This window comes from Wyeomyia smithii, chromosome 2 (genome assembly GCF_029784165.1).
Source record: "Wyeomyia smithii strain HCP4-BCI-WySm-NY-G18 chromosome 2, ASM2978416v1, whole genome shotgun sequence".
In the NCBI taxonomy this organism is placed as follows: Eukaryota; Metazoa; Arthropoda; class Insecta; order Diptera; family Culicidae; genus Wyeomyia; species Wyeomyia smithii.
The window spans coordinates 204,251,217-204,272,716 of record NC_073695.1 but is presented as its reverse complement, the minus strand read 5'-3'; the positions used below and the strand labels follow the sequence as shown (position 1 = coordinate 204,272,716).

At 36.2% G+C, this 21,500-nt stretch overlaps 1 protein-coding gene across 1 annotated transcript in view; it reads left to right on the top strand.

Annotated features, from left to right (window-relative positions):
- LOC129723104 (frizzled-like) overlaps positions 1-21,500 on the top strand; it is a 245,701-nt gene that overhangs the window by 117,576 nt on the left and 106,625 nt on the right. The gene's annotated exons all lie outside the window — the stretch shown is intronic.

Genomic DNA, 21,500 nt, shown 5'->3' with positions numbered 1-21,500 from the left:
AGGCTACCGTGGGGGGCTATAAATTTTCCTATAAATTGTAGTAAAATAAATCGTGTAGAGAGTTCCCGTTCTGGAAACACACATTCGCGCGACACTCTGGTGTGTAATAATACTCATGGTTGCTGCTCTGGTCGAAAGGATTTATTGGAGCACACTAGCAGTAGTGGGAGAGAGAGAGAGTGGAAGAAAGACATAGCCATTTGTTTTAATTTATGAAGATGCCAAAACCCACAACTGGGAAAAACGGGGGTGGCGAGGTGAAACCAAAATGAACTCCGTTGAGAGTAATCCCTTTTGTGTGTTCAGCTTTCCGATTGTAGCTGGTTTCGCTGTAATAACATTATGATTGTGTAAAGTGACAACATTGCTTTATGGATTACATCTAATTGGTGCTAGACTTTATTTGGTTTACTGGATTATGCGTTCAATAATAAAGTGATCATATTAGAATATAGTTTGACTTTGAGTAGAACTGTAAAAAACACACAGTAGAATGAGGAACATATGGATTTCATTTGTAGGCGACTTTTGTAAAAATAGGTGAATCGTTTGTCATACATTGCATACTAGACATGTTGTTTTATGCGCTTTTTCTAATAAAACTCGTTTCATTCTATAGAAGATAAGAATAAATCCCAGAGTTGCGTTTGGCATTGTGGACTAGGTGAACAGCCAATTTCATTTAATAATCTTTCGACTCGACATTTATTGCAATGGCGAGAGCATTGTTGAAAATCAACAAATAACTAAATAGCTTGCATGACAATGATTGCAATATGAAATTTTTCTGAATTTCATGTCAAATGTTGATATTTCCATTAGTTTTTAGTAGTATTATGGAAGCTTCGAATTTCCATGTTAAAGCTTTACGGGTGCCTCCTCATTGGAGGGAGGTGAGTTTTTTGTAATTTTTTCTTAGAAGTGAGAAAAGCGACATAAAGAATTAATTTTTTGCATTTTTTTTTCTGACACAAAAAAAGCACTGTTGGTACAAAACAAAATAGCATGGCGGCTTTATTAGCTGCGGTTATGCTGGATTGGCGCGCATGATTACAAAACCAAAACTGCTTAACCCTCTAGTGCCCAAGTTAGTTTTTAAACGGACTTAGAAAAAATCACTATGAATCTTTATAAACATTTTTAAAGTAATTATTGAAGCTTTTCATAGGTTTAACTAAGGACCGTCTAAAGGAGGCACTGGGCATTAGAGAATTAAGCTGGTCGATCCTTTTTCAAAGACATTTATAAGAAAACTCACTTGAAGAGATTTTCAAAGCATTATTCTTTGGCATAGAAACTCAACAATTATGAAGCTTTCTTGAGCAAATGTCAATATACGGTGCAACATTTCAATATCAATAAAGCGAAGCGAAACTTTGCAGCTCAAATCATGGCATGTGTATTGCGAGACGGAGTGAAGGGAAATATTATGAACAAAAACAGTCAAACATAATTGGTCGAAAGAAAAAAAAATTGTTGCGATGAAAATAATATGTCCTGTCAGTTCAATGTCAATCTGAGGTAAAGGTGATAATAAGGTTGACGAAAAATCTAAGAAACTTCTACTCGGAGAACTTCTGATATTATTCGAGGTAGAAAACACAAAATACAACAAAATCCCATTAACATCAGATATTATTTAAATTCTTTAAAATTCTTACAGTCATGATGTACATTATTTTGTGAAATTGCTGTAAAACGAGTTAACTCTAAGCGGGAATTCACAAAATATTATTAGAACGATAACCGTTAGATATAGCTGTTATTCTGTTGGTCAAAATATAACCAGGACTATTTTTTTGTTTCATAGAGCGCGAAATTATGCTAGTGAGAAATTGCAAGTGTAACAAAGTTACTTTCTGGGGTTTTTAATACGTAAATTTCAAAATTAACAGTTATTTATTATTTTTGAGAAAACCCGGTATGAATTACTAGCTGGCTGATAAGCAAGATGATAACACTGGTCGATAAAAGAATAGTAAGAGGGTGGTATCAAAAACACGACCGCATGACGTAGGACCACGGTATTTTTTGTATTTTTTATTTAACAGTGCCATTTTATTTGCTGAGACATTAGAGCGCTTTGAACAATAATAATATAAATAAAATGTATGAATGAAACCTTATTTATATTGGTATCTCCACTTCGCAGATATTCTAATTAGAAAAGCATTTGTTCGTAGCTTGTAATGACATGACATACATTTGAATTAGCGAATTCAGTAGATTCTTCCTTTCTCAGTAAATAGCAAATATGAACCTATTCCGTATTTGAGACCAGAACGATTGAACACCAAGAAAAATATGTTTATTTTCGAGGCTTTCCCCGCTATCAGCAACGTTTTGTAAAAGAGAAAATTCTACTAGCCACTTTAATTGCAACACTTTGAGGCACCAAAAGGTGCCAGTTGCCGATTATTCTTGTTTTCTGGTTATTTCGGGCAGAATTCCCGCCATTTTAGTACTTTTGTAGCAACCATGTAATACTAACAGCCGCCAGGATTACGGGTGAAACCGGCACGAGATACTATTTTGTCTTTTCTCCTTTCAACGGTTAGCACCTACCGTCCGTATGTCACTGGTACAGTTTTAGAATGCAAATGATGGGGCGAAATAATCGAATGGTACCGTTTTTATCAGGGTTCCTCAGTTAGTTGGAAAGAGGGAGGAGTTAAGAAGAAAAGGGAATGATAAGAAGAGTAAAAAAGCATCGGAAACAGAAAGTGAACTCGAGTAAAACAACAACAACAACAAAACAAATAGTTTACAAAGTCAGATCGGTTGTACCCGTTAGTGTCGGCTGTGCTTGGGCAGAGATGTAGTCCAATACCAATTTTTCAATAGTGTATTTAAAACAATAGGTTGTTTTTGTTACATCATTTTAACGGTGAAAGATTTTCTTATCGATTGATGCCAGAACCTCGATAACTTGATTATGAATGACTGAAATAGAAGCGCTCAAAACCTGACCACTGTTCCCTGGTTTTCACTGGTTGAATCCTAGATTTTCAAATTAAGGTACGTACACACTTAGATTTTATTGCCGAGAAATCAACAGCTGATACATTTAGCGAAATGTTCTACAAGTTTTCGGCAGAATTTTCAAGAACTTCGGCAACCGAAATTTAATATCTGCTGGTTTACGGTAAATTGATATATTTGCTGAATGTTCGTCGAAATATATTGCTGACATTTGTTAAAAAATTCGCCGAGACGGTAAGTTAATTATTCGACAGCCTTCCAGGGAACGAGCTTAGAGGGAATTTTGGATCAATAGGTCACAAATTGGGTTGATCCAAATTTTCTATCAAATCAGATATCTAACTTTCTTATCTTTGCAGATAGAGTTGAACGATGTTCTACTATGTTGTGGCCCCGTCAATTTTGCGTAACTTTGTAGAAGAAAGTTTTTTACTATCTTCCAAAATAATCGATGTAGAGCTATTTTACTAAAACACATCGAGGAAACTGAGGTTGCGGCCCTAAAGCTCAAACTGGAAAAAAATAAAAGATTATAGCTATTTACCCGTTCCTGTGAGTTTTGGGGCCGCTAACCATTTCAAAAACGCGTCAAAAGCTCCCACTCACTCCAACGCGAACGTTAATCGTGCGCCTCCCTACACTGTTGAATCGATGGAGAAGCAAAGTAAATTGTTCTCGAGAACGATCTTATGGGTAAATTTGAATTTATAGCTTGATAGTAAAATTTTAGAGAAAAACTTTCTTGTACAAAGTTGTTACATATGATGAGGCGGTCATATTTATGTTATCACAAATTAGGGTGACAAGAATTTTTTATCAAATTCTGTTTACCCTAACTTTCGTATCTTTGTAGATAGAATTGAAAATTGCTCTACGATGTTGTTGTTCCGTTAATTCAAGGCAACTTTGTAAAAAAAATTTTTTCTATCTTTCAAAACAACCGACTTAGAGATACTTTATAATTCAGAAAATCATATTATTGTGACAATGAAACAATTTTTGCTGACGTCAGAATGAAAGATTTCAAACGGTAAATACTGTATAACTCCACGATGGATTATAATGACACTGGGTGACAAAATATTTAAGGTCGATTTTTCGCAAACAATGAACCAATCACGTACGAGCCAGACGCCACGAGTAGACACCATGAGCAAACACAATCTGTTTGCTTCGTGTGATGCAACTCAACAGTATTTCATTACGATGATGATCAATTGCATAAAACTATGAAATTTTGATTCGTGCCAATCTTGATGTATTTCGTGTTATTTTTGAAATTGTTCGTCATGAAATTATTGTAATCATGTTTCATAAATAAAACTTCACAAACACACCCTGTCCTAGTGAATGTCATGTCGAATACGTCATTGCGGTGTAGCTACACTGTAGTTGTTCGTTTTTGGGTGACAAGCAAGTGAAATTCTGATGCCTTTTTAACAGCACAATATCGAAAGGTGTAAATGATTTTTTTTCAAATTCAAATTCCAATTCAAATTAATTCAAATCTGCGACTACGCGGTAGTCCAAGTCCTACGTCACCACTTCATACAACCTCTAGGGCTGTGTACCCTGCAGAATGTTATTTTCAAAGAAACCTGGAGTTATAACAAACCTTTTGGTAAAAAAGTTCTGGATGGAGAAATGAAAACTAATTCTTTTATAGCAGTTTAGGTTTTAAAAAAAAAAACAATTTCGTCAATTTTGAAAATAATGACACTGGCCGACAAAAGCGAAAAAAAGCTACTCTTGAGGCTCAAAATAGTTGCCCTAGGAAGATTATAGCTTTTTAACCATTTTTTAAGGGGGTACCCTACTCTGGAAAATCGAAAAACAATGAATTTTCGTGATTTTTTCGGATGTTTAGAGTATAGTAAAGTGTTCGGGTACATTGGCTATTCATTGAGGTATATTTGAAGTTGTGTTTTGTATATCGTGGATGCGAATATAGTTAGTATTACGTTGTTCGTATTTGTATTTTTATTTACATTTGTATTTAAATAATTCATCTGACAATAAAAGTCTTAATAAATAACTGAGCTACTTTACAGTTCTATCACATTCCAATCACAGCTCTATTCACAAAACATCGGGTCGGTTCGTCAAACTTAAAGTGGTCTTAAACATCAGTAAAGGTACGGATACACGCTGTAAAAGGTTCATTGTTTCCAAACGTGGCACGGTGGTGGATTGGTTGCAGTAACGTCGTGTTTCGAAAGGTCTGCTCGGAATACGAAAATTCACCATTTGGAGTAGTCCAGGGGTGTCAAATTCACAGTTTAAAAGTTTAGCCATGAACAGCGATTTTAGTTCTACGTTCGAGGATATCTAGTCCCACTAGCCGACACCTATCAGAATACGAAGGTAGACTGTCGGGGTTTCTCCAGGGTTAGTTCCTTAGCTAGGCAAATAAATCTTTTTTGAACCCGTTCAATCCTCCTTACTCTCTACGTTATCTGGTAGGGATGCCATATAATAACGGCATATTCCAAAATCGGACATACGAGTGCGCAGTACAATGATTTCCAACAATATGGGTCAGTCCAAGTCCTTTGCAACCTTGGATACAAAGCCTAATTGTGGTGTTGCCTTCGATATGGTTCCAGAACGGTGTGAATCGAAGGTCATTTTAGAGTCCAATAAAATTCTCAAATCTGTCACTTCACTTACTCTTACAAGTATATATAATGTTGAAATATACGATGAAACGTGATAGCCCCGCATTTTTCCACACCAATGATCAATTTGTTTCGATGGCACCAGTTAACAAACAAACTCAGACAGGTTTGTGAACGTAACCTGCGTTTGTACAACAGCATACAACTTAAAGTCGTCGGTATACACCACAACGGTTATCTAGGAGCGGCGTCATTAAAAAATAGAATAAGTAGCAGCGGTCCGAGATTGCTGCCTTGTGGAACACGGAATATATTTGAGAAAGGCCATAATACACAGTCATCAATCTTTACTTAATGTTCACGAACTGTTTGATAGGATTCCAGCCAGATCACCAGTTGAGTAGAAATGCCGTGGATGCTCTCTCTAAAACTATACTTGTGGTAAATTTTTCTCAGCATCTACTGAACCGATTTGGCTGAAATTTTATGTGTGCATGTAAAAATGGATCATCTAACTTGTTACATAATCGTTTTTGAAAATTCCAAAAATTTGTCAAAATGGCGGCTATTTTATTGATTTTTTTTTGTAAAATTCAGATAACAAAAAACGGCTTGTTAAATTTACTCGAATATAAAAAATTAAATATTTTTGGAAATTCCTTCATATATAGAGTTGAATGTGCCCTTCAAATTTAGATCAAGAGATATTTTTTATGTTTACCTCGAAAGGAATGACAAACAAATGAAAATCGTATATTTTTTTTATGAAAAACATTGAAAACTTTGAGTAGAGTTGAGCTATTCACAATGTCAGCATTGCAGATTTTTTTTTTAAAAAGTCAAAAAATCGTTCGAAGACAGTTCTGAAGTGAACACTGAAATGGTCCAGAAACCAAATTTAGGGGGAAATTTGGGTCTAGAGCTCTATAGCAACATTTTAGAGAAAATCTTTCTTATACAAAGTTGTTACATATGATAAAGCGCTCATTGAAAAATTATCAATAATTAGGGTGACCAACATTTTCAATGCAAAAACCTATCTAACTTTTTTATCTTCGTAGATATAAGAAAAATTTGTTCTACAATGTTATAGCACCATTAATTTTAAGTAACTTTGTAAAATAAAGTTTTTCTCTATCTTTAAGAACAACCGATTTATATTGAAAAAACACATTTTACGCTCTGACTTTTTTATTTCAAGATTCATCTCAAAACTGTTTTCAAACGACTTTCAGAGCTTTTTAGAAGAAAGAATTTGCAATGCTGACATCGTAAATATCTCAATTTTTCTCAAAGTTATTATTATTTTTCATCGAGAAATATGCGTTTTTCATTTGTATGTCATTCTTTTTGGGGCAAAAATAAAAAATATCTCTTGGTCTCATTTTGAAGGTCATACTTGACTCTATAAATGGAGGAATTTTTGAAAATATGTTATTTTTTAAATTTGAGTAAATTCAATTTAAAAACAAGACAAAAATTTCAATAATTTTATACATTATGCAGTTAAAATCACCCAGATTTATTTTTTTGGTATTGGCAAAACGAATGACATACAAATGAAAAACGCATATTTCTTGACGAAAAACATTAATAACTTTGATTAAAATTGAGATATTTACGATGTCAGCATTGCAAATTGTTTCTCTTAAAAAGCTCTAAAAGTCGTTCAAAGACAGTTTTGAGATAAAATTTGAAATAAAAAAGGTGAGGGTAAAATGTGGTTTTTCAATGAAAATCGGTTGTTTTCGAAAATAGAGAAAAACTTTTTTTTACAAAGTTACTTAAAATTAATGGAGCTATAACCTTGTAGAACAAATTCTTCTTCTATCTACAAGAATAAAAAAGTTAAATACTTGATTGCTTCGAAAATGTTGGTCACCCTAATTTTTGATAATTTTTCAATAAGTGCTTTATCATATGTAACAACTTTGTAGAAGAAAGTTTTTCTCTAAAATGTTGCTATAGAGATCTAGATCCAAATTTCTCCCTAAATTTGGTTTCTGGAACATTGTGCATTGTACAGTGTTATATTCCAATAGTGTTAAAAGATTAAAAAATATTCTAAATGAAAAAACTCATTATGATTTACTTCGTAAATTAATTGGTATCAATAATGTTAGGATTTTTGGTCAAGTAAATCAGAAAATGGAGATTGAATTTCTCATTAGACCAAAAAAGGTTTAAATTTTCTCTCCAAATTTATTTTCTCTTGAACTTGACATAATTGTTGATCTGGATGGAAAAACACTCAAAATAGATTTTTGCAATGTAGGCGGAGCGACGCAGACTCAAGAGTGAGAAATGAAACACAACACTTTGCCGAGTCGAAATTTGTAGACAGTGGAATTTATTCCACTGCCAGATTCCAAAAGCCAGATTCAAAACGTGCTTGAATCAACTAGCCTGTAGAATAACTAGTGCTAGTAATATTCTTTTATTTTTTTATGGTAGCATGTGCGAGTCATCTGATTTTTTTCCGCCCGAAATATGACCAATTTGTAGGGGTTTCTGTCTACACAATCGAATCGAAACAATCGAGCGAAATACAAAATTGCACTTTTTTCAATTATCTCTTTAATTTGGTGTTGTAAAATATTGGTAGATTTCTTTGATTTCTCATATGTTTATTGATAAACGTTTAATAGGTTTCAGATAATTCTTGGAAACATTATGCCTGATTGATCATGTTTTGAGTTGTTTGTCGTCATAAAATGAGCTAATTTTTTGTTGCATGAATAATAATTTCATATTTTTCCCCTATTCCAGGTATGTACTGTAACCATATGGCTATTTGCGATTCTTATGGTAAGCAATTCCAGATGATTCATTTCGCCCTCGATATGCTTCAACATTATTATCATTTCAGGAAAGTTTGTTTCAATTAGATGCTATTCAATTTGCATGTTCAGTGGTGATAAATGGAATGATGATCCAGTTTGTAATTGATGTTGAAATAAATTACAGACTGTTTGCGTTATTCCTTTATAAAGGAATTAATACGATGAAAGCCAAGTTTCATTTTATATTTTTGAGCGTAATCCCAAAAACAAAACCACGAAGACCCACCAGTGAATTGCTTGCTCCCGGCAGTATGTAAATGTTAAGTTTTCATGCTCTTCTGGTTGGGTTCTTAAACTCGTGGTTTCATTGTTCGAATAACCAACCACCACACTTTCAATGCTTTGGATCTGAAGCCACTTTCCGGCAATCTGCATCTTTTCCGCTAGGCGTAACATTACAATGGTTTGAAGATGGTGCGCTGTCTGTTTTCAGTCCAGTTGCTTGCGGCAAACAAATGAATTCGATGAGGTCTAGATTGTAGTTCGGGCAGCTGAATTAAATTACACTGTTAATCTTTCAACCTAAATGCGCAATTCTGTCTGGGTTTGGTTTCTTCATCATTATTTTAAGTGTGTACAACCGCTGTCTGCAGCATTATCCTGCTTATCGCACAACCGGTTTCGCTTTTGTCGGACAACGTTAAACCGGCAGCCCGCGAAACTTGGATCCACGCCGCACTCGGCTGCGAAACATCATCGGCTTGATGTTGAGCTGTTTTTGGGCTGTCGTGAAATTACCTCAAGAATGCCGGCAGTACGACGCACATGCACACATGGTTTGGCATGGCATGGCACATCATCGAACGAGTTTCGCGCGAACTGCTCCGGTTTTACTGCTGCATCCTTTGATTGGCTTCTCTGTGCCATGCTTTTGTGCAAACTGAATGCGAAACCCCCGAAGAGCGCCTTCGTCCGGGAATTGGTACAAATCGGAAGAAACCAGTTTTCCGTTTGGTTCCGTTGTTCTTGTGTACACTCGATGCTACGTACCGTGAGCTGGGGTAAACAGGCCCCACGAGTGGGTGGCTGTATCAAGTTTATAAACAAACTTATTCTCCGATTTTCAAGCTTGACGCTCTATATGCAATTGGTAAGATTCCCGAATCTACCCGTCGCTTCTGGTTAGAAAACATGAGCTGGAAACATGGCAAACGGGTACGGTAAGGGCGAAGAAAACTCTCCACGGACCTTGTAAACCGACAAGCAGATAAAGAAGAAATTTTTCCTCTTTATAGTTGTTGTTGTTGTTATGGTCGCAATTCTGATGCAAGAACAGGGACTTTGAATACCAATCGTTAGACGATAGGAAATCTCCCCAGGGGGGAAAGGACAGTACGGAGGTATTTTGTAGACATACATGCTCTGCGTGACGTTTTGTAGGCAGCAGTTGCCCTGGTACTGTTTGTTCTTCTCTCTTACGTGGCGTCATCCTCGAAGTGTCGTTAGTGGAGTTTCACGAAACTTCTGGGAAAATTAAACTCAGTATGCGACATGATGCCGGAGAAGTGTGTTTAGTTATTTTCCCATGTGCTGAATATTACCGGAAGCTTGTTACGGTAGGTTTCGGTTGCTCGTTGAAAATATTTACTTTTCCGTAACGTAATATATATATATTTGTTCGTCGTCGGTACGGTTTCAAAACAATATTTAAATTTAGGTTTAGTCTAATTAAAAAAGTACTTCCTAGTTGGGAATTATTTTCCCAGCAAAGCATTCAAGCTGTATTGCAATAAATCGAAAATTGAAATTACTTTCAACAGGTCAAATATTTGCCATTCTCTCTGAAAATCATCATAATCAACAATCCGTTTCGGTTTGGTACGGTTTGAAAAAGTCAGCAAAATAAATGGGCAAACAAGAGGCGTACGCTATCTTTACTGATTTCGGCGTGAGCGCGTCATCGGTGGAGAATTCGCAGAGCAGAATCGGGTCCGACAGAGGTACACAGACTGCTTCTGCTGGCTGAAGTTTGTGCCTAATTGTCAATCACATCGAATCAGCCAAGCGAACTGCCGGCGGAAAATGCGGCACATTGATGCACAACAGTCACTAACGAATGGTACCGAATCGAAGCTGGTGAAAATGTTGGCCATGGCAGCGGTCATAACCATATTATTTATTTCACAGTCGGATAGAGTAGTCAATTTTTTTCGTTTGGGGAATCGTATCCACATGAACATGCCAGAAAGGATGCAATCGCTGTCAAACGGGAAATACACGCATGTGTATTTTAATTCAAAATCCATTGGACTGAAAAATTGACAAGAGTAGGGAGTGATATGTTGCCAATAAAAAATAATCGATTGCGAGGCTTAATATTGGCTCAGATATAAATTGATGCTGTTTGGACGCATGTCCTTTTCAAAGGTTATCGAAATGTTGTCGAACAAATAGAAGTAATCCAGCACTCTCGGTTTTTCACACTATCTAAACTGTAATACTAAACAAACCGGAGAATTGACCTGTGAGAATATTATTGACCCGTACGGTTGTGTACGGCCTTCGCAGCAAAATTTTAAACCATCCGACAATCAGTGAAAGGATTTTTCATATTTTCAACGAATCAGGAATCAGATAAAAACTTTTACTTTCTAGACCATGTTGAACCAGAAACAAAAATCTTTATTTCCTAAACATTTCCGTATAATCTACGTCCTCACTTCACTGAAATATCGTATCACTTTTCACTGTCAGGCGCGCTTCTTCATCAGTTATCTGATTACAAATTCATGTTGTGACAACCCATCCCCGATAACCCCAGCCCCCACAGTTGTTTAGTTGTTTGGAAAAGGGTTTAGTTTATGTTTCCGTTTTCACGTTCACGGTATTTCCCGATTTTACGAGCCATCCTCCGTTGAAACTGTTTATGAAGAAACCCCCATCAATGATTTTGTTTCGCTGTCATAAACGGAACTTAACGACTCCGGTTAAGCGGCATTCGTTGTACCGGTTAGCGTAATTGATCTCTTTAAGAGCGACGATAATTGAATAATTCAAGAATACGATCCGCATGGCGTAGCTTTTTTCTGATAGCGTAATACAGAGTATCTAAAGGCATTACAATTCATACTTTTTATATAAGTTAGCTACAACAAAAATCGCGCCTAAACTTGGCTTAATGTATCCACTCGAACGCTTAGCAAATTCAATCTTGTTCAGTTCAGTACATTTAAAAAAAAAACAAATGACCACTGCGGAATTGTCACCCTATCCCACGTAACTTGACGCAGTCATTGTGTGCTCGATTGATAGGGTCTTCGTGTGGTGCTGCTATTCATTCACTATCTGACCCAGGGGACAAATCAGCATAAATTATATACTAGCGCACAGGCTGCCGGCTTACGCGAGCGGCGAGACTGGTTGATGCGATACGCGACGACAACAAAAACTGTGACAAGTTGTGTGACAAGGCGGTTTCTGCTTTGTTAAAATTGCACCAACCGCATCAGCCGGTATTGGGGATTGTTGTGCCGTTAGGCGTTCTTTTATACCTTGGTTTTGGTGCTGAAAAACGTAGAAAATTTCCGCACAATTCCTGGCTCTCGTATTTTATCATTGTTACACAACGAGCGACGTACTAGTGGAAAATGGATCTTTTTTTTATATTGGGTTCTCCACATGCCGGTGACATGTGAATGCTATTTTATTATTATGTTATCGTTCGGGTGTTATCTCGTTCCAATTACCGTGCGAAATGGTTCGGGATCAGCTTGTATGCTGGACATTCTATCAACGCAGTATGGTGGCGTCCGCTTGCACTGTATTGTTATTGCTTTTGCTGAAAAACGTAAATGAAATCGCCCTCCGCAGGTCATTATTGTGTGGCTTGTTTGCCCTTTTTCGAAAAAAAATGTTACAAGTAATTAATCAAAAAACGCTGTTCCGATTCTGCCAAATTATAACTACATATCGTTTTATACGAACGAATATTTCATCAGCTATTGTTGAACGAAATTAGTGTTTAAATGCAGGTTGCTGATAACTCAATTCGATGAGTTGAATACATTTGTGGAATTTTACTGATCGCATCTGCTTTTTGTAGCCAAATTATTTGTTGGAAAATACGAGGCAAGTTTTAACCTCAAAAATACTGGCTGTCAGTGTTTTGAATTCTTACTGTTGATTTCCATAGGGCTTCCAATGGACTACAAAGATCACGTACTCTATCGTCGAGCAACCGAGACTCGACTTGTATTGATGCAGACTTCTATTTATGAGCAGTTCCACAAAAAATGTCCCAGTTTTGATATTTTTTTTTTAATTGTCATTTTTTATTTGGCTAAAACTTTGCATAGAAGTTTCTATGGGCAATAGATGTCATTTTGTGCTATTGGTTTAATTTTCTGGAACACGGCTCATTTCTTAGAAGTTATTGAAAAACTCTGCTTTGGGAAGGTATTGATGATAACAAATATTACTAGAGCCAAAACGGTTTGCCTATTGAAACGTCTATTCAAAGTTTCAGCCAAACAAAAATGGTCGATTAAATTGGTTGCCCGTTTTTTTTAGTGGAATTGCTCTTATATTGTTATTATATTCATATTATTCTTTCAGGTCTAAATTTACTCTGAGTAAGAGAATTGGTACAAGTCTATGTATCCACCTACCGTTTCCCGCTTCCATTACTGCTGCCATTGTTATATCGACATGTCTTTCGTGGGTTTCCGTATTTCTTTGATTTCTTTGGACTTGTAGCATTCACTTCTAGTGCTTCCAATTTTTACTTCCTCAGAATTCGGGAAATAAAACGTTTAATTTTAGGAAACCCTGAGATTACGGCACAGATAAACTTTTAAATGCAAATGGAACGGATATACTAAATTTTCTGTTTGGATTAGTTTCTCATCTAATTGCGCATTAAAGCATCGAACTTTTTTCTCCTCTTAAAAATTTTCTTCATTAAATTACCAGAATCAGGTCGTAATTATTTAAAATAAACAATGATTTTGATGGAATTCGAGAGAAAAAATTGGTTTTTCTAACACCCACATTGAAAATCCACCGTAATCACACACACTGCTGCTAACCCTCAGTAACCACCTATTACGCGAGCATTCTCATCGACAGCATAATCCAACGAGTGCGAAGTCTACCCTGAATTCGGTGGCCTCTATCGGGATTCCTGTTTTTTTTTCCTGTGTGGACTCATCACTGCGACCAGAGCTTAGATCTATTGTGATATTGCCCAGGTGTTTTCTGTACTCCGCACTTCATATTATTGGCAGTATCACTATTGAAGTAAGTGATACGCTTATCATTCATATCCGTGCTTGTGTGTAAGTTTTACCTTTCCGTTTCAAGCTTACTACTCTACTATACCGAGCCTTTGTCCCGCCTAACAATATCGCCTAATTGCAATTCCCAAGAGAGAACTTTCATACGTTACTCACACCAGTTTTATTATAACAGGGACTTAATTTTGTTAGAAGGAGAGTCAACAGAGGTACTCTAGAATTCAGATTGAAGGAAGGGTACTTTGTGGGAAACCTGAGAAGAAACCCATGCTATAGTCATTTGGCAACCAAATGGCCTGATTCTACTAAGATTCGAATCCACGACCATCCGCTTACCGAGGCGGACTCTGTAACCTTGTGGCTACGGATTCCTGCTAAATATAGTTTTTGGTGATCGTTTCTCCGGCATTCTAGCTACATGGCAGTTGATCAGTATATCTTGTATAGAACGGACGAGAAAAAAGTAGTGCTGGTGAATACTTGTACCGAGTGTACGAATAAAAGCTATTGTTTCTTAGAAACAAAACGGAACAATACAGTCTTCTGAGATTAGAACAATGGAATCGTCAAAGAAGAATACTCTCGTTTTCGACTTTCCAAAGGATGCCCCCGGGCCAACCTCAATAGAAATGAGCCGATTTGTTAAAATTTTGATGCGGACCGTGGAGCAATGGACACGTGCTATAGAAATGCTGATGAAAAATGCATTTTCATCCGCTTTAAAACGATGGAGGCCTTCAACGATGCGATAGTGGAGAACCCGGAGGAGCATACCTTCCGATACAGCGATGGAAAGACGGTACCAATTAAGATGTCAGTGGCTGGAGGCTTTACAAATATATAAGGATATTTAATCTTCCCCCGGAGGTAGAGGATGATGATATAAGTAGGGTTCTAGCGAGGTACGGGAAGATCAAAAAGTTGGTACGAGAGAAATTTCCACCTGAGTGTGAATTGGATCTCTACACAGGCATCCGTGGAACTTATGTGGATGTGCAAAAGCCGATACCTGCTGCCTTATTCATCAGGAACTGTAAGGCAAGGATCTACTATGAAGGTCTAAAAAACCGATGCTTTAACTGTAAAGCGGATGATCATGTGAAGAAAAACTGTCCACTCATGACTGAACTGAGAAAAGTTGAACAAGGTTCCTCCAAACCGAACCTCATATCGCATGCGGAGGCGCTGTCGTCGTCAAAAACTGTCCTCGCGGCGCGTTTAGAGGCAGCACGATCTTCATTAGATGTCGTGAACGCTAAGGTAGCAGGAAAGAATAATGAAAGCCAGGAAGCCTTCACTAATGCAGTTGACGGTAGCAACAGAGAGACGATTGCTGTCCCGCTCGAAGAGGCTTCTATCGACGACGATGTCTTTGACGACACAAGCAAAGAAGAAAATGGAGAACAAATGGTGCAGGAGGGATTGAGGATGAAACGAGTCTTGGCCGGAGTGTCGTCCCAAACGGACTCGGACGAATCTAATGCAGAGACAACTGTTCAGCCACCGGTTCCGAAAAAAACAAAGGAATGAGGTGTCTAATGAAGAAGCTAGTTTAATCTCCAGTCCTCTGGAAGATATTCAGAACATTCCTATCAAAGACAATGAACAGGATAGGATGGTTGAACAATCAAAACGCAGCGGCGGTAAACGTGGTGGTAAGCGATAAACTTTAACACTGTGCATAGCATGAACCGTATCAGGAACGTAGGTTCAATAAACATTAACGCGATAGAGGTGGATTCTAAGAAGCACCTGTTTAAAGACTTTGTGCTTAACTCAGATTTCGATGTGGTTTTTGTTCAGGAAGTACATTTTGAGAGTTTTGCTTTTTTACCGCAGTTCACTGCTTTTGTGAACATCAGTAAAGACGGGAAAGGGACAGCTATTCTCGTTAGGAAGTCTATTGAAGTGATAAATCCTTTACTTGATCCTTCAGGTAGGATCATTTCTATGGAAATTAGCGGAATCAATTTCGTTAACATTTATGGACATTCTGGCAGTCAATATCGGTCTGAAAGGGATGATTTATTCAGAAACAAGTTGGCGGTTCATTTGAATAGACCATCTGTGAAGGAACATGTAATTGGAGATGATTTAAATTGCGTGGTAGATAGTGAGGATGTAAAGGGACGAGCATATAACATGTGTGCGGGTCTAAAATCACTAATACAATTATTTTGTTTTAAAGATGTGGACAGAAAGCTAAACAGCGGTTTTCCCAGAAAATTTACTTTTGTGAGAAATGATTCTGCTTCGAGATTAGACAGATTTTATGCAACCCCAGAGATTTTTAAGAAAATAACAAAATTTGAAACACTTCCGGTAGCTTTCTCCGATCATCATGCGATAAAATTCCAGTATAAATTATCCAAAGAAGAGAACGTAGTACTTTACGGGCGAGGACACTGGAAAATAAACACTAGTTTTTTTAAAGACGATGTTTCGAAAGAATTTGAAGATGTGTATGAACAGTTAAAAAAGAGAAGAAAATATGTCACGAACTTTTCGGAATGGTGGAGTGTCGACTTTAAGGCTAAAGTTCGACAATTTTACAAACAAAAGTCTGTGCTTTTTAATAAGAAAATATCAATCAAAAAAGAATGTTTGCTCACAAAACTAAGGGAGTGCTTTGAAAAACAGGTAGTAGGCGTCTACGTTTCCGATGAGATAGCAATAATTAAGGCAAAGGTGGTGGAAATAGAACATAATCGATTAGAATATTATGCATCGCATATTGAGCAATCTTCTATATTAGAAGAAGAGAAAACAAATGTTTACCAAATTTTAAAAACAACTAAAGAAACAAAACGCGTCTGCCTTCAAGGCCAACAATGTGGGAGACAAAGGTCTCGTGGCTACGGAGGTAGCGTATCAGTATTTCAAGAGGAACTTTACAGCCACAGATGAAGCAAATCCACGATTTGAGAATTTTGCGGCCTTAAGATCCATCGATAAGACATAAGGCGATATTAATCAACGGGAGTTAATTAAAGAAATAACCGAAGACGAACTAAGCAAGCCATAGAAAATGCTACGAAGAAAAAGTCACCCGGTCCTGACGGGATTAATTATGAATTCTATTCAGTTCATTTTAATTTACTGAAGAATGATCTACTATCCCTCTTTAATGGATTTTTAAATGGAAATTTAAGTCCAAGTAACAACTTCTCTTCGGGAATCATAACGTTAGTTCATAAAAAAAGAGCACAGGAGAATTTGAATAACTTTAGGCCAATCAGTTTACTCAATTCAGACTACAAAATACTTATGAAGATACTTGCTAAAAGGATTTCGAATGTGATGGATGAGTTACTGGATGTTGGACAAACCGCAGGAAAACAAAATGAATCTTGTGTAGATAATTTAGATGCTATTCGAAGCATAGTTATTTAAGCTCAACAATCTAAAAAATTCAAATGTCTGTTATTCAGTATCGATTTAGAAAAGGCGTTTGATACTGTCAATCACTTATGTCTTTGGAACATTTTGGAGAAGTTCAAGATACCGGATAAAGTTATAAGACTTATTTCTTCAGTTTACAAAAATGCTGAATCTAGAGTGTTAGTGAATGGTTTTTTAACACACAGCTTTAAAATTGAGAGATCGGTTAGGCAAGGCTGCCCAATGTCGATGTTTATGTTTTCACTTTACATTGAGCCACTTATTAGAACTTTATTTAACAAGATGAATGGAATTTTATTTGGAAATAAATCTAACGCTATTAGTTAGAAATGAGCAGGAATTCGATATGATTATGAACGTTTTTGATGATTTTTCAAAATTTGCTATGATTAAAATGAATAAAAAAAAATCTGGCTTCATAAGGCTCAATGATTGTAGAGCAGGCCCTTTTCAAATAAAAGAAGAAAGCATACTTAAAATTTTGGGGATGATAGTAACAAACAATCATAAAAATATGATTGAACTAAATTACAACGATTTAACAAGTAAAATACAAGCATCCCTTTTTGTACATAGCTCAAGGAATTTAAATATTTTACAAAGGATCTGGATTATAAACATTTATATTATGTCTAAATGCTGGTACATTTCACAAATATTACCAATCGATAATAAGCATCTGGGAAAAATTAAAATGATGACCGGAAAATTTATTTGGTTCAATAATCCTATTTATAAAGTAACTCGTAATCAATTATATTTATGCCCCGAAAAAGAAGGTTTAAATTTAGTGGATATAGAGAGTAAAACCAAAGCGCTTTTCGTTAACCGACTTAAACACAGTAGTATTAATGCAAATAACGATAATTTTCTCTTAGGAACAAGAAACTTAAAAAATATATCCTCCAATACAAACTTGTTGATAGCTAGAACCAAAGAAATATATGACGACTCCAATTTTAACTCATGCAAACAAATTTATAATTCGTTTTTGAATGCAAATGCAATCAAAGTCTCCGTACAAGAGAAGTTTCCAGCAGTAGACTGGGAGCGTATTTGGGAAAACGTTAACAAAAATTATATATCGTCAAATGCTAAATCCACAACTTTCGAAATATTCAATGACATTGTCCCGAACCAAGTAAAAATGTACAATCACAATATCCGCAACATTAATAGCTACAGCTGCGTCATCTGTGGTTTCCCAGATAACAATATACATAGGATCGAAAAATGCAAAGGTTCTAAAGAGGTTTGGAATTGGATCAAAACTATAGTAAGAGACAAATATAAAAAGAGATACGAAACACCCGAACAGATATGTTCAGAGTTCATATCAGATAATGATCATGATGCAAAAGCCGTGCTATTTCTAGTTTTAGAAGCTATTTGTTATAATATAAAACACTATAAAAATGGAAGTCTATTAGATTTCCAGAGAAAGTACGAATATTAAGATGGAATAACAGGAAAACAATAAAGAAGCACTTTGGGTTTTCTCTCAGTATTTTCTAAAATGAAAGTTCAAGAGAGAGGAACATGATAAAATTAATCGTAAAACTTACACATTTTGTATATCAAATTAGTGCTATAAGTAGTTTAAAAATTGTTTCCGTATAAATAAGATGGTTGTGTAATAAATTTTATACAAAAAAAAATGCCCACCGTGTACAGGCGAACTTAGATATAAGGAACCCTCGATATAAAGTACCTTCGATATAGCGTCACTCGATATAAGGTACATTTTACCTCGATATAAGGTACATATTTTTATTATGTTACAAATAACTCCGAAATTGGTATGGAAACTCCTATAGATAATATATTGGTGATATTGTCAACGTCTCTGGTTACTATTGAGCATTTGGGGAGTGTCCATAAAACACTCCTTACTCAACGAAAGTTTGAAAACCCGTCCGAAAAATTTATTGTTGCTGAAAAAACATGATATAGCGTGGTTTAACATGGATGGGAATGGAGGAGCTGATAAAATAAATTAACTTAAAGTTTGATCCCTGAAGATTTGTTTGAAAGTCTAAAAGACAAAATTTTATTAAAACTCGAATTGCTAGAAATGTTTAAAAAAAGTGCATTTTTACATCAAAAACATTATAAAACTTATAAAAAGTTGGAAATATGCTCAAGTGTCGTACACAAATTACGTAACGCATGAAGGGACGGTAAGGGGGTTGAATTTGCATTACTTATTGATACGTAGGGGGGGGGGGGGGGCTTAGTAGAGACAGTTACGTAACTGTGATGTTTGCTCGAAATTGAAAATTTCGGAGGGGGGTGAAGCTGATCAGCGTTACGTAATTTTAGATGGGGGAGTCATGCCGAACGTTATCTATCGTTACATACGGGGGAGGGAGGGTGTCTGAAATCTAGATTTTTAGCGTTACGTAATCTGTGTACGACGCCTTAAGGTATGTTAGGCAGAATGGTGTATTTCTCAAATATGAAAAAATTTTCACAATATGGTAGGCCTCTGAAATCACACCCAAAAAAGATTGGTATTTTTTTAATTTTAAAACATTTTCAGAATATGTCTATAAAACTACCTGTATGTGGTCAATATTCAAGAGATAGAACCAAAGCGTCTTCAGCAAAGTTTTCCTGCATAAGATTACCTACAACTTTGCTAAAAACTTCACTTTGATTTGATAAGTAATTAAAGAAAATAATTTTATTTCACTTTTAGGCAGATTGATCAAAAATCAATTTGCACTAAAAGTTTAGCCTTAAGATAAACAGAAACTTTGTCGAATACACTATAGCATTTCAAAAGCATTTTCACGGTCAAAAGGTTAACGATCACGTTTTTCACGTTTTAAACCAGTGTGCAAAGTGCAACTTTAGGTCACCCTTATGTGTAAAGAAAAGTTAGTTCAAACGGTCATATTTAAATGCAATGAAGCAAATGCAGATTCCGAAATCCTGAAGGACGAGGAAATTATTAAAAAAGTTGTCAACCCGTAAGCAGATATTCTTAGTTTCTATACATCGGACAAAAAAAAAAACATAACAACGAGAAGGAAAAAAAGCAGTTTTTATAAAAAGTCTGTATGAATGTAAATAAATGTTGAAAAAAAATTAGTGATACTAACTCAACGGCTCGATTTTGTCCTTTTTTTCCTGGATGACATACGTTTTGGAAACAAACTATCACACGCGGCTTAAGGTCTCCTAGAAAGCCAAAAAAACTATGTGCTTCAAATTGTACTTGAAACAAGTTGGTTCACACTTATAGTTGGATTCTATTTCCAAAATAAACTTTACGTAGACAAATGACAACAAAATGAGGTATTTGAAGCCCTATTGTTGAAAATGTTTCATGATTCGATATAAGGTACAATTCGATATAAAGTACAACTTGAAAATCGAAATGTACCTTATATCGAAGTTTGCCTGTATTATGCCTTTGACTGTATTTGCCGATTTGTATGCCTAGAACACTTCGTGGGTCATGCGTCTCCGCCAAACACCATTTTACAGTTTATCGGCAAGGATTGAACGCAAGATTCTACACTCAAAAACACCGAGCGCTCGCCGATCAGCTTGTCTCAGTGTCCGTTAAGGGCCCACAAGATGTATGGAAAAAATATCATCATCGAATTTAAAGAACCGACGATATACATTTTTTTTATTTGCTTAAAATAATAACCAAAATTTCAACTCAATCAACTCAATATCCCTGATGAAAAATTTTGTTTAATAAACATTAAAATGAGTTCCGTGTTATTTTAATGTTTATTAGGCATCTTGAACTAGAATTTTTATTAGGGATGTCCATTTTCGAGGGTCAAAAGATCAAAACTTTCATCGCTTAGAGACACCCCTAAATCAGCTGTAATTTTGCACAGATTATTTTTTCGGGTCAATCATCAATATGTACATGGCCGGTTTTAAATATTTAACATGACCATTTTCGCTGCGACCCTAGTGTCCATGCTTCATGGCCAGAGCGAGCCACCGGGAGAATCAGTGTTTTATAGAGTGCAAGTTTTGCACGGCTTTGAAGGCTGCGGGACCTCAACTGGTGACGTAATCCGTAAAAGGCTCGGTTTATGGCTACGGCTAACCCCAGTGTGACACGCACTAATGTACCCAGGTAAATAAATTCGTCGAAATTTCAGACTTCGTAATGACTTCTCTGCTTATGTTAAGCTTGGCTAAACTGATTGGACACTACTCCATGATTGATCCGAATCAGTAGAATTGTACAGTGAATCAGCTTAACGGGGCTGGGTGTGACCGAGCATTCTAATTGTACAAGTTTCAGTGACTCTATTTTTTAAGAATCAATAACTGCGCCGGTTACGTAATTGCAGTGAGGTGGGAAGAGGGCGACCTTTGTTGTTTGGATACCGTGTTTATTACTGCCCAATAAGCGAAATAATCGTTATTTTTCGGGTCGATGA